The sequence below is a fragment of the Zalophus californianus genome, chromosome 2 (assembly GCF_009762305.2).
Source record: "Zalophus californianus isolate mZalCal1 chromosome 2, mZalCal1.pri.v2, whole genome shotgun sequence".
NCBI lineage: Eukaryota > Metazoa > Chordata > Mammalia > Carnivora > Otariidae > Zalophus > Zalophus californianus.
In genome coordinates this window covers 74,549,606-74,564,537 of record NC_045596.1, presented here as the reverse complement: position 1 = coordinate 74,564,537, position 14,932 = coordinate 74,549,606, and the positions used below count along the sequence as shown (strand labels likewise).

At 35.2% G+C, this 14,932-nt stretch overlaps 1 pseudogene; it reads right to left on the bottom strand.

Annotated features, from left to right (window-relative positions):
• Positions 1-756: 756 nt before the first annotated feature.
• Positions 757-1,988, bottom strand: LOC113925532 (annotated as a pseudogene).
• Between the last annotated feature and the right edge of the window lie 12,944 nt (positions 1,989-14,932).

The following is a 14,932-nucleotide window of genomic DNA, read 5'->3' as shown; positions in this document are numbered from 1 at the left end:
CATTATCACTAAAACAAGAATCACTTATTTACATTTTAAGATACACAATCCTTCAATACAACTTTTTTGTGTGTGATGTTTCTAAAACATTATTACATCTCTCAAGTAAAGTGATTTGTTCCCTTTTCAGTTATAGAATTAAGCCCATCATTTAAAAAAATGAGTTTTAGTAATTTTTAAAGTTAACTCTAAATAGAAATTTTAAATGTCATGAGAACATATCGAACATATCTATACAACCAAAATGAAAAAGAAATCATCCTCATTTCTTGGATTACTAATAAAATTTACTACTGTGATTGCTTCCTTTTCATCAAATAACCTATTCCTATGATCATAATGATTGTTTTATTATCTTCATATTTTCCTTTATTTTATAGATATATTTAGCAAAAATAAAATGTTAAGTTTCAGAAAATGATTTCAATATTTCATATACACAGAATATAATGACATGTATTTCAATAAAATGCTGTGAATAAAAAAGGATTTAAATTGTCTGTTAAAGAAGAAACTAGGTCAGTTAAAATAATTCTCTTTCAATTACAGGGTAAAAAAATCTCATTTATTCAGGATTTTTATTACTTTAGAATTCATGACACTTAGGGTAATGACTAGATTGAAGTTTACCATTACATTATCTCTGAAGAAAAAGTTCACTCTTTAGCACAGTCAACTTTCCCCTATATCTTTTTTTTTCCTTCTCAACTTTTTATTGGCCTCCTGCTCTCTAAAGAGTACCCTGCGTCTGCCCCCTCAAAGCCTCAAAATTTTTGTGTTATTGGTCTCAGACGCTTTGCCTTCCACAATTCTGTAGGCGGTGGTCTTTTGGATGGTTTGCATGGAGTTGCATTTGTCCGGGGTGTCACCAAGATTGAAGTTCTCTCTGTTTACCAGCAGGTAGTGGTAGGTGGTGATCTCAGCCTCCAGCTTGACCCTGATATTCATCAGAACCTCCTATACCTGGGTCTGGTGTTGCCCTTCTGCACAAATCTGGGACAGCTCCAACTCCAGGTGCAGCAGGATCCCCTTGAGCTGCTCCATCTGCATAGCATAGCAGGCCTCCACCTCCCTCAGGTTGTTCTCCAAGCTGGCATTCAGATTTCTCATCAAGTCCTGGTGGGTCTCCAAGGACTGGGCCATACATTTCAGCTCCCTGAGCATCATTTCAGCTGTTCCTATTTCAGTGGCCTACATAGTGACCACTGTGGCGTTCTCCTCAGTCTTCAGAGATCATTATTTGTCCAGCTCTTCTGGGTTCTCCTAAGCGAGCTTGTGGTACTGGGCCTGCCTATCTGCCATGATCTTTCTGAGATCCTAAGATTTGGGGCATCCAACTCCATGGTCAACCCAGAGTTAGCAATCTGTTTTTGTAGACCTTTTAGTTCCTCCTTGTGGTCCTTTATGAAAAGCAGCTCTTCCCTGAGAATCTCAATCTCCATGTCCAGCTGCAGCCAAGTGACAATTGGTGTCATCAACAACCTTGTGAGGTCCATGGATGTCAGTCTTCACAGACTGGTGCATGACCAGCTCTGTCTTATATTTGACTCTGAAGTCATCAGCAGGAAGAAGGGCATTGCCAGTCTGTAGAATGATGCAGACACTGTCCACAGAATTTGTAAAGATCTGAGTCCTCAGCTCCTTGATGGTCTTGAAGTAATGTCCCCAGTACCTGACCCAGGTTTCTTTCTTCTCCAGGTGTTCCCAGATTTTGATCTCCAGTCTCTTGTTATTGGCCTTCCAGCTCCTCACCCTCTCTACATAGGAGGGCAGACAATCTTCCAGGTCTTACATGGTCCCCTTCTCACCCTGGATGTACCCTATGCCCACCAGGCCCCTGGCCATCCCCATGGTCATGCCCCAGGATTTCCAGCTGGCCTGTAAGTTGGCAGAAAGGGACACCAAGATCCATAAGCCTGACTTCCAGTGCCTGCATAGATTCTGGCCATGCTGCTGAGAAGCTGGACCCAGTGTCTGGGTAACTGCATGGAGCTTGGGGACCAAGAGCTGGAGGAGAAGGTGAAGTGAGTGGCCAAGCTCACACTGTTCCAGGAGGAAGAGAAGATGTCAGAATTCAGGCTTGGGCCACCTCCCTTACATCTTTTTACCCTTTATTATGAGTATGCTTTTGTTTTAGCAAGCATCAGTAGAAACTGAAATTATAATTTATGATTAAGCAAACTAAAGAGATGATGAAAGGCTCTTAATTTGTCCAAAGTTAATGCATTCTCACCAGTTACCTGCTTCTCCCTTGGTTTACTCCATAGACTGTGGTCCTCAGGAGGAAAAAACAGGATAGACTATAACTATTTATGAGAGATCAGCTACATGTGTACTCAGAATCTGTTCTTAATCATTTGTTCAAAAATAGTTACCAAGAGCTATTCTTTTTGAAAGATACTGTGTTGGCTTTAAGGGGGCCAACAATAAACAAGGTAAAATCTCTGTTGTGTCTTTGTTTTCTCATCTGTAAAATGGGATTCAAGTGGTAGTCATCTCCTTGGGTTGTAGTGATTAATAAGATACTATAAATTCTAAGTAACACATTGCAATAGTTTTATCACATGAAAAGTGCTCAATAATATTAGCTTTTTGACATCATTATCATTGCAGGCTGTTGAGAAAATATTTTAATATTTGTGCAGTATGCTGACTCTCAATACATTGTGTTGAACCTTGAGGTTTGGGCTATGAGCAACACTTGGGAAATCAGTTTACAATGTATAGATAGTGAAGGAACTCAAGAGTATTTACATAACTTAGGAAGTATGTGTTTACATTTCAAGAGACTGAGACTCAGGATCTTGGTGACATCTCTAGGTCATATAAACGGGAAATGATGGGGTTTGCCTGTCCGTTGGAGAGATTTATATTCCAAAAGGTTGGAGAACCCATTACCCTTTTCTTCCCATCTCGAAGGAACAGAAGTTTTTCTTTTTCCTTTCATTTTTTGGATATGTGCAGAAGGTAGCTTTTCTACAGTATAGAGGCATCTAAAATCCATTTTCTTTCATCCCCTCATGGGGTGTGAAGTCATTCTCATAGGAGATTTTACTAGTTGTCTTTCGTTGTGTGCTGCAGGAGTAAACACTGGGGTAAAAGGGGACAACAACAGTGACTAATGACTGATATGTTTCTAATCCAGAACATCTTAGGTGGACATTCAGGATGAAATTAATAACAATGATTATTCCAAACCAACAACCATCATTATCATCATTATCATGGCAAAGACTAGCTACAGCCTAGCTGCTAAATATGCAATAAACGGTATCTTTTCTTCCTGGGCTTTGTTGTTCATCAGTATAGTCAGGTAACTAAGACTTGGCCCATGGAGTATGGGCAGAAGTGAATGCCACCTTCGGGGCCCATAAAACCTACTCTAAAATTCCCTGCATATTTTCTCTCTTTTCATCTGCTGGATGGAAACAGAAAATCCAGTGGGATACTCAAATCTTAGATGTTAATCAAGCCACTAGACTGAAAGAGCCTGGGATTCAGCAAAACTGTATAAAGAAGCCTTCCTCTAAACCCACCCTACCAATTGTCATTATTCTTAGATGTAAGTGTGAAAGAAATCACTTCATTGTCAGAAGCCTCTAAGATTTGCATGTGGCAGAGGGATGTTACAGATTTTAGCCTATGCTAATAGACAAATTGAGCCTTATTAATTATTTAAAAAGATTCACGGTTGTACATGTTAAAAAAAGGATCAGTGGAGCTCTTTGTATTCTCTCCTTTCCAACGGAATCCAGATAACTTTATGAATCAGGCACAGTATATGTGTGATTATCTTATTTCATCCTCACAACAATCCTTTAAGGTAAATATGTTCTAAAATTCATAGAAAATGACTTTTCTATCATTTCTTATAATGAAGAAACTATTTAAAACCCTAAAAAGGCAAGAAAATGGAACTTTTGTCCATTGTTAAAATGACAAAATAATGTGAGAAAGAAACCACCTCATTTTTTTCACGCAATTTTCAATTCCTGCCATGAGTTAGAGATCCAGGAAGACATAGGCTTAGGGGCAGAGAAAGAGTTAAACACTATCTAGCAGACAAAATACATATAAATAGTAAGATCCTTGACTTCATAAATGAAGTGTATATTCAATCTAAGAATAAGAATAAGAATCCACTTTATATTGAATGATCTCCTTCTTAAATATTTTGATTTCTACTTTAAACTTGCAATGTCCGTATTTTATTTCTTTAGACTAATTTAAAATAACAATAGAACATATTATGTATATGTGTGTGCATATATATATGTATATATATATTCTCTCATTTGCAAATCTAAAAGAGAGATTTATTGATTATGTTCACACCTCCCTAAAGAAGGTGCTGACCATGATTTCTACTGCTTAGTCAAATGTTCCTGTGATATGCTCTAGTATCCCTTGATGCTTACCCTATCTCTTGAAATTATGCAAGAAGGTCTACACATCTTCCCTTTAAATGCTCTGCATGTCACTGACTGGGTTGAGTCATCATGTCATTTCTATCCCTCTGGTCAATAGCGATGTTAAAGTAACAGCAAGGTGATGAGCTCTTTTAGCAGCATAGGATGGTTATCATGTTTAGGTGTAAAATAATCCAGTAAGCAAGTAAACAACAGAATGGTATAAACTGGAATAATTGTAACAACAACAACAAAAAAGTTAAGAATATTAACGTTAGAGGAAAAGGCAGGACTTGAAGAGGATGTGATGTTAAGGCCATAGATTTTTGAACAAGATTGAGCCTCTAGTATACAGATATTAGAAATTGTACATAGGTCTTAAAGACAGAATCATCTCTAAGGTAGTAGAAAGAAGAGACTCTTCTCCCAATAATTTTTTATTTTGAATTGTTTCTGGGAACCAGGAACCAAGAAACTATGTTACCACAATCCCTAAATAGTCATTCTGCAGCTCCTTGACCCTCCACTTCACATAACACTCACCATCTATATAACTAAATAATAACCATAACTTCAACTCTAACAGTTGGTTCTCCCCAAGCTTTTCTTTCACTAAAATTTTCTATTAGAATAAAATACTTGTATATGAATAGGACTTTGTAAACAAATTGATATGTCAATATGTTACCATTTTTTGATTAATAAAATCTATAAGAAACATTATATTTTATGTCCCACAAAACACTTAGCAAAAAACATATTTTATTATTCCATTTTTTTCATTTTTTTACTCAACAAATATTTACAACAATAAGATTAATTGAAGTTAGAGAGAAAGTGCCCCTTATTTCAAGAATGTCACTATCACTTCAAAAAGGTCTCAAAGAAACTACATATTTAGTTGAAAGTATATGGTAAAAAATTATCAAGGGTTACTTTAAAATTGACGTATTATAAAAAACTCAAATCAAACAATTAATATTTTAAAGTAAATGTTTTCTGGACTAAAAAAAGGAAAATAGAATTTGAAGATATTCTTGAACTGGGATAATAAAGGTAGAAATAAATTGTACATGACATATATTTTCAGTCAAAACAAACTAAAGAATTAATTAAGTGTATTTGTATCATTTATTCATGTGATTTACCTACAGTAGACTAAAGAAATAATAGGAATATTTAGGTGTGTCAGGATAGGGATGGGAGCCACACAGTCAGTCTTTGGGAAGATGTAGATTTGGAAAAGTTTAAAAATTGGATGAAAGTCCTCAACAAAAAGAGAGACAAACCAAGAAATGGACTCTTAACTAGAGAGAACAAACTGCCAGTTACCAGAGGGGAGATGGGTGTGGCTTTGTGTGAAATAAGTAATGGGGATTAAAGAGTACACTTATCATGATGAGCACTGAGTAATGTATAGAATTGTTGAATCACTATATTGTATCCCTGAAACTAACCTAACACTGTATGTTAACTACACTGGAATTAAAATTAAAAAAATTTAAATTGGATGAAAGCTTTAAAACACATGGATTATGTGCTCCTTTCAGTGCTATGAATGTAGTAGTTACACAACAAATATTTCTTGAATTAAATAATTAAATGATTCATCTTCTATTTTATTTTTATTACAGGGATTGTAATATAAATGTATGACCAGAAAGAAAGACTTGGACCAAGAAAAGATTAAATTCATAAAATGTCATTTTCACAAAGTAAAGTTAGTATTGGAAATTTTTATTTATTCATATAGGCAAATGAGATAACATTTATTGGACACAGTAGAAATGTCTGTATTAGTATTTGAGTGAATCTGATTCCTGACCAAATTAAATATTACCAAAGCAACATTGGGAAATAATATTAAAGCTCTAATTCATAAATACAGAAGGTTTGGTTGAATGGTGACTTGCACCTAGTAACTTGAAATCATTAGACTTGGAATAAATAAAATGATGGAAATACTGCAGGAAGTGGTGAAATATGATTTTTAAGATTCAGTTTTCAGAATAATAACTTCAAAACCTGGAAAAATCTTCCAAAAACAAAGAGGCCAAAATTATGAATATTGCTTTCAAGCTGAATAATAAAGTTTTTAAAAATGCATAACAAGCTTTCATACAAATACATTAAAAGATCCGGTTGGCAATATTATCCTAGCCCTTTTCCTTTGAAATTTTCCTTCTTTCTTCTACCCACCTGTGTTTTTATCTCTTCCTCTACATTCACTGATTTAACCATGAATCAGACTCTCATTATCTTGGGTCAGAATTAAAGACTCTATGAACTGCCCTTTACTGTTCAATCTTAATGTAGTTTGCGGATCAAATTTTCCCTCTTTGTTTTAAAGGATTTCAATAATGTGACCCATTTCTATTCTTACGTGCTTCCACTCCAATTCTTACACATACATGCAGTTTTGCTTTGATCAAATTCATATTTCACATCATACAATCCAATCCAATTTCTTCAAATATTTGTTCTGCAATTATATTCCAGACATAGAACTGGAAGTTGAAGCTGCAAGGAAAAGCCACAATCCTGCCTTCAGTCTGGCTGGAAATAAAGTAAGTGATCCCATCACAGTAAGTATTAAGGGAACATAAAAGGACACTGTTCAGTTTGTAGGTCAGATCCCATGGTAGGTGAAACATGAACTTTCTCTCATCTCTACCCATGGTGTTATTTTCACTTAAAACATTTTCCCACTTTCCCTCCACTGATTTTTATCGTGCTCATTTTTTTCTCATGTGATCTAAATATTTTAGCTGCTTTTTTAATATAAAGTACACAATCGAGCACTTATATTTTAAGTTAAGAAGAAAATAGTTGGGAAAAATAGAAATCCTTGGCAAATATTCTCCTTAAAGTTAAGACCTAAACAGATAGAGATAACTCCAACTGCAACTGTCCCTGGCAGCAAACAGGATGGTGGGTAATTCAAAATCAAAATGCTGAAACGAGAGGATAGGGAGAGGGCATTTTCTATGTTTACACTGGCTTAGATTTCATTAGTTTTCAGAGAACGGACTTTGAAAGGAACACGACATACAACACCTCAGTTTAATGTTGATAGTTGAACATACACAGATATGTTTAGATGAACTCTTTAATAAACTGCATGGTCTTTATTTCATAGTGCAAATTTAATCATTCACAATAAGTGGCTTCATTTAAAAAATAAATTAAAATCCCTAGATAAGGAGCTGCTTCAGACTCTGTGATAGGCTGATAGTGACCCCAACAATGCCCAGGTCCTAAGCCCTGGAACCTGTGAGTGTTCACTTTTTTTTGGCAAAAGTGACTTTAAAGATGTTAAATTAAGGATTTTTAAGATTGTCCTGGATTATCATCTGGTTGGGTCCTAAAAGTAATTAGGTGTGTTATAAGAGGAAGTCAGAGGAAAACTTGACTACAAAAACAGAAAACAATGTGACTGTTGAAGCAAGATGAGATTTTGCTGGTTTTAAGGATAGAAGAAAGGCCCACCAGCCAAGGAATACAAGGAATGCTGCTCCGGAAGCTGGAGAAACAAAGGAAGAGATTCTCCCCTTAGAGCCTCAGAGAGAGCACAGCCTGCCAACACCTTGATTTTGGCCCAATGTAACTAATTTTGGACTTCTCACCCCCAGAAGTGTAAAAGAATAAATGTGTGTTGTATTAAGCCACCACATTTATGGTATTTTGTTAAAACTGCAATAGGAAACTATTACAAACACTATTAAAAATAATTTCTTATTCATAATGACTTTGAAGTTCCGGAGCCTATATATGTTAGATTAAAAAATATTAGAAGAGAACATCGTTTTAGTGATGCTTCTTCCTATTTACATTTGTAAGAAACTGTAAATATATCTAGTTATAATACCAGACACAAAGTAGGTGTTAATTATTAGATTTTTTTTTCAAATCATTCATTTGTGTACCCAGGAGTTATTAGTTTCATAAATTACCTACCTTAAAACTAAAATATAAGGTATAGTAATAAAGCTACATATACTTTCTTCCATTTTTTTCCAAGCCTAGTATAGACTCATCTCACAATGCTGGAAAGCAGCATAGATTCAGCCAAGATATATAACACCTGCCAGATATGCTTGGGTTCTTTGGAAGATAGTACTGAGCAGCTAGGTAAAGGTGAAGTGGTAGATGTACTTTGTCTAAAATAGATGGAAAACTTAGCACACATCATTGAATTTGTACGCTCCAAATGCTTAGGTTTAAAAGTCAGTAAGCCTGGCAAGGGAAAGGTGACAAAACATTTAAGTAGATGTAAAATTTTCTTTGGGAGGAAAGATGTGCTCTGGAAAAAGTAAACACTTGTAACAGAAAAATAAATGGCCTCTCAACTTCACAAGAAGTAGTCTTGAGAGATTTTCTGTGGCCTGACATAGAAATGACCCAGAGGAAAGCAGAATTCAAAATAAAATTGAGCAAAAGAAATCACCTGTAAATGAACATGATCACTTTCTAAAGGAGACAGTGTTATCAGGTTGATGAGGGACTTATTTCTGGCTCTGCTAATTTACAGAACAGTATTTTTACCAGGAAATGTCATAAAACTCCAAATGCTAGGAATATTTATTTTTTAAATTTGCAGAATTACAATGAAATATTATCAAGCACAATTTTAAATGTCCAAATGACCATGTAGAAATAATAATCTATAGTAGGCTCAAATCCCTTACCCTTATTTTCTTTAGTTACATCAACTGTGAATTATGAAACTCAGTAACGAAATGAAGTTAACTTCATATATGAGAGAGTAATCCAAAGGTTGCTCAAATTCAAAGTATAAAGGACATCTGATCACGAAGGCTGGAGGATTATTTGAACAATTAAATCTTTGCTTCATTCAGCAACAGTTAGTAATCAGCACGAGGTTAGTGATCTTTTTTTTGTTATGTTAATCACCATACATTACATCATTAGTTTTTGATGTAGTGTTCCATGATTCATTGTTTATGTATAACACCCAGTGCTCCATTCAGTATGTGCCCTCTTTAATACCCATCACCAGGCTAACCCATCCCCCACCCCCCTCCCCTCTAGAACCCTCAGTTTGTTTCTTAGAGTCCATAGTGTCTCATGGTTTGTCTCTCCCTCTGATTTCCACCCCCTTCATTTTCCCTTCCTGCTATCTTCTTCTTCTTTTTTTTTTTTAACATATAATGTATTATTTGTTTCAGAGGTAAGAGGTTAGTGATCTTATATTCCACAACTAAGGCAAAGTAAGGAAGAGCCTTTATCTGCAAGAAAATGAGTTAGAAAAAAAATCTTAGTAGGAAAGCTCTTCAGCTTGAACTGCAAGCAAAGAGCTCAACAGTGGTTGTCAAGAAGAAAGGGAGGTCTCCAGTCTTTATTAGCTTTACAGGTCAAACACTGAACCTGCTACGACTAAAAATGAAGGAATTTACCCAGTTGTTTTAAGAAGTTTGAATTATATTTTCCAGGTTTAGCTTCCTTAATACCTCAGCACATTTTGGAAGACAACGTGCAGTTACTTATCTTTTTTTGCTACCATTAGGTTCATATCATTTCTGGAAATATTTTCAAAGGAGAAACCAAGATATATATTTAGATACGCTTGACATAAGTGCTTTGCCTGTGAACAGCTATACAATTTTTTTTTTTTTAGTATTTCTGGTACTGTACAGGTAAATGTGTAGAGTCCCCAATACAAATTAGTCTTATTAAGAGAAATTTACATACAAGGCAATGGTTGCCTACCTTTGCCTTTGTCTCTTGTAGTCATGTGGAGTTCAGGCAGTTCAGGAAACCGTGTAATATACCCTCACAAAAGGAAGTCACAATTCAAATTATTTTAGAGGCTGGGTATTATGGAATCTATGGCAACATGAAGAAGACATGCACTTACCTGAAGGCATTCAAATTAAACTTTAATTGTACTAGCAAAAGAGAGGATATCTATGTGTCAATTTTGCCCTCTATGGATCACCATTTTGGGACTTTTGCCATAGAAGTTACTTTCCAGGATTTGTTGAGAACATCTACATACATTCCATACATTCCATAATGAGAACTAGATGCTAATCATGTATGTGTCATAGTGTATAGAGAATGTTTTGATGCAAATTCTTACTAACATAGCCATGACAAAGCCTTAAGGAATTCAACTAAGAAGTTGTTATTGCTCCAGTCCAAACTACAGTCCAGTCTCTTTTGGACTACACTGGGCCACCCCACTCAGGCTCATCAGAAATGTCCATTTCTTATTAATACCAATACTTATTAATACTTAATACTAAACTGGAACTTTGCTTTTGCACTTCAGGTAAAGTCCTTGCTACTGAAGTTTTATCCTCAAGTTCTATAATCTTTTCTTTTGTAGCGCTTAATCTGTTATTAAGCCTATCCAATGTATTTTTCATCTCTAGAAGTTCAAATTAGGTCTATTTTATATGTTTCATACTTCGCAGCACACTCATATTTTCCTTCCACCTTCTTGATTATTTGGAGAGTATAATGGCTCTTTTAATGTTCTTTTCTATGATTGCATTATTTGTCTCATTTCTGGATATGTTTATATTGATTGACTTTTCTCCTTATTATGTATGGGTCCTGATTTCCTGCTTCTTTGTCTACCTGGTAATTTTTTATTGAAATGTGAAGTGTCAGATTTTTTTAAGTGATAAATCCTTTAAATATTTTGAAATTTATTGTGGTTTGCAATTAAGTTAACTTGGAAATAATGTGATGATCCTTCTGATTTGCTTTTAAATTTGTCAGCCAGGACCCTAGCAACCTTTAATCTGGGTCTAACTTAGCTCTCCTACACAGGCCATATCCTTCTGCCTGTTACCCCAGCATGCGAAGCTGGCTTTTGGAAGTGTAAAGTATTCCCAGCCCTGTGTGTGAGCTCTTAGAATCATTCCTCCTATTCCTTTCCCTCATTCTGAGAAGTTTCCTCACAGAAATGCTCTGATTAGTCCTGGGCGGGAGACTGGAATGGAATCTTCTGTAGACTGCTCTTCCCTCTCCTACAGTTCTCCCCTTTCAGGTGCAATGCCTTCTCAATACCAGCCACCTTAGCCTCTCCAAATATTCCATCTCCTTAATTCAGGACTCCCACTGAGCTCTGTTTGGGTTCCTTTCCTCTGCACTTCAGTCTGAAACTGCAGACAGAAAGCTGGGGCAATGGTAAGGCCCCCCTCACTTATTCCTCCTCAGAGACCACTATGCTGTATAGCTTGTTGTCTAATGTTTGAAATCTACTGTTTTACATATATTATTCAAATTTTTAGTTGGTTAAGGTAACAGAATAAATTTGATCCCTGTTACTCCATCATGACTGATAAACAGAAGTCTTTCCTGAGGTTTTATCAAGAGTCTTATTATTATTTTTTTTGCCATGAATGAGTGATGCTTCAGTTCTGTGTTTTTAAACAGCTTTCTGAGAAATCCATGTTTCTTCTATGAATCAGGAGAAAATAAAGGACCTCTTTGGTAGGAATAGTTTCTCCCCAGTAGGACTAGGAAGTAAGATAATTCTCCCCTTGGACAGCATAGTGACCCATCCTGTATAACAATATTAAACATCCCCCACCTACTGAGATGCTGTGTTTTACCATGTGACTTTCCCTTTACAGTACATAGTTCCAAAACAGTTACATGGAAACTAAATCATATCTTCAGATTAGAACTTGGTTGCTCAGTGCAAAAATAAAATAAAAATAGTTCACCCATGTTTTCTAAATGTAGCCCTGCATTGTTAGAACTCTATTACAACTCTTCAAAATCCTAGGAAGATTTAAGAACATTAGTTATGTTTTTTTTTTCAGTTTAACAATGACCAATTCTCTTTCCAAAAAGGCAGCCTAATCCTTGTAATCGTTCATGAAACACCAACCATGTTAAAATATTGATTGCTTTTCAGTACAAAAATATTTAATGTTCATTTTATTGGGGATAGAGAAAGGTAATCGCTAAAAGAGATGCTTGATCATGCCTAAAGACTTGGACCCATCTGGATTTCATATTTGAAATTTTTAATTTCAAAATTAGGTGTCTAGGATTCTAAATCCAGTCTAGGATTCTAAATTGCTACTACTTTTGCCATTTTTCCTCAATATAAACTTCGTCATTGATCAACACTCATTAGTGGAGCAATGCCTTAAAAAATATTACTGTATTGCTTCTGAGGCATAGAGGAGGGAATGACTCATTCTGTGCTGAAAGCAGCTGCACAGGAGGGTAACATTTAAAACATAAATAAAGATACTGAATATGTAGATTCAATAATAGAACATGTAGAAACATATAATGTACTTCAGCCTTGGATTAGTAAGACCCTGAAAGAGAATCCGTGCTAAGCATATTACCCTATCTCTCAGCATCAGAAATAAGGTTTATAAATTAGAGATTGCTGTCTTTTCAAGGGTTTTGTATTTTTTCTTCTTTTCTTGGAACACTTTATATCCAGATATCTACATGGCCTACTCCCTCCCATCCTACAAGTCTCTACATATATGTCACATTATTAATGAGGCTTTTCCTAATGTAAAATAGTAGACCATCCCTAACCCACCCAGCCGACAATACCCTACTTCCCTTACTCTCTTCTATTTTCTCATAGCTCTCATTACTGCCTGCAGTTCTATATATTGTTTTAATTTCTTTGTTGTCTGCCTTTCCCCACTGGAATGCAAGCTTCACAAGGCCAGTAACTTCATCCACTTTTTCCAACTACTGTAATCTCAGGTTCTTGGCACATACGAGACACCCCACAAACATTTGTTTAATGAATGAATGAATAAAGCACTAAATATTGTGCTTGGTACATAATAAATGTTCAGTCAAGTTACTGGTGACTTTTTATCATGATCATCATCATCATTATAACTTTTATTATTACTCTAAAATACAAAATTCTTCCAAGCTCCTCAACTGTCTGCATGGGCATATATGAAAATCACATAAAACAGAGAAAAGTATTTTGACACTCAAAATAAGGAACTCTAAGATCATGCATTGAGTGAGTTAGAGTTAATTTAAAACAACACCTGTAGGTAAAATAAATCATCCCATACATGTGATTTGTTGTTCTTGATAAATGGGTTTCAAGCCATTATTTTATTTAATATCAGTTAATTTGATGGTTTGTCGAACTCAACAAAATGATATTTTATTGAATGAAATTCCCTAGAGTTACTGAGGCAAAACTTGATATAACTAGAAATGAGGAGAAAAGTCTAGAGAGAGTATAATATTTGAAAATTATAAGAGGCAAAAAATAATATTTGCTGCTAATACTAAAAATAAAAATGTAGCATTAATAAGAAACAATCCATTAATTTGCACCAAAAGGTGGAAAACGCTCCAATTTCAATTTGTGTTTTTATCTTCATGTAAATCATTAACTTATAAAGTAGCGTCTCGTCTCTCTACACGTTTGCTACATTATGTTAGTCATCTCTTACACAAAAATTTAATGAATTCATACGTACATCTAAAATAAAGCTAATAAAATATAATAACTAGTAACTGAATTCTTTTCATGGAGCTATCTTTATTCAGTATTAGGAATAAAAAATATAGATATACACATTTAAACAAATAAGCATAATTCACTACGATGTTAAAATCCTGACGAAGATTTTACTGTAATAGTTGTAAGTTTTACTGCAATTTCTAGACTTTAAATTTTATGAATCAATACAATTTTAATTTAAAAGACAAAATTTAATAAAAAGCAATGTTGTCAACTTGCCTTCTGTTCTGACATCATCACTGTATGAAGTAAATGGTATGATAACATCAATAATATTAGGAAAACAATCTTTAAGTTAATTATTTTATCATTTAATAGAATGAACTTCCTGAAAAACTCACTTCTTTGTGCTTATTTTTCAATATATTTAAATTGCAACAGACCTACACATTATTGTTTTCCACAACACTGCGGTAACAGAAGTACTACAGGCATGTGGAAGAGGAAGTGATTAACTGTGTGCTGGGAGCAGCTTCACAGGAGGGAGACATCTGAATCACCCATCAAGATAAGGAATAGAGGAGAAATAGCAGGTTTGGAGTAAGATAATAAGCGACAGAGCCAACGTTATAAAGGATGGCAGGGCAAGGAGCGAAAGAAAGGAGACTTCATCACTGACAGAAGGAAAGTGGAGTCAGTCATGAAGAGTAAAAGGACAAAACACTATGTTCTATAGATGACACGAAGCAAACAACCTCTGGCACTGCAATATTATACGTAGCCTTTAAAATGACTGGACTTCTTACCACTCTGTAATTCTCTGTTTGTAACCTCAAGAGGTCTTCCTAGCAGGTTTAATATAAATGAATTCAAGAAAATGAATGGCAGATAGGAAGAGATGAGAAAGCCCCTGATGCCACATGTCAAACACGGGTCAAAAGCACATGTCCCATGCTAAAGACACACCAACCAGTTCAGTCCAGCCCTCCTCCACTTAAGGGGAAGGAACCATTTACTCCATGTAGCAGGCCATGACCATGCACAGTTTTAATTGAATTGAGTCAAGAAATAA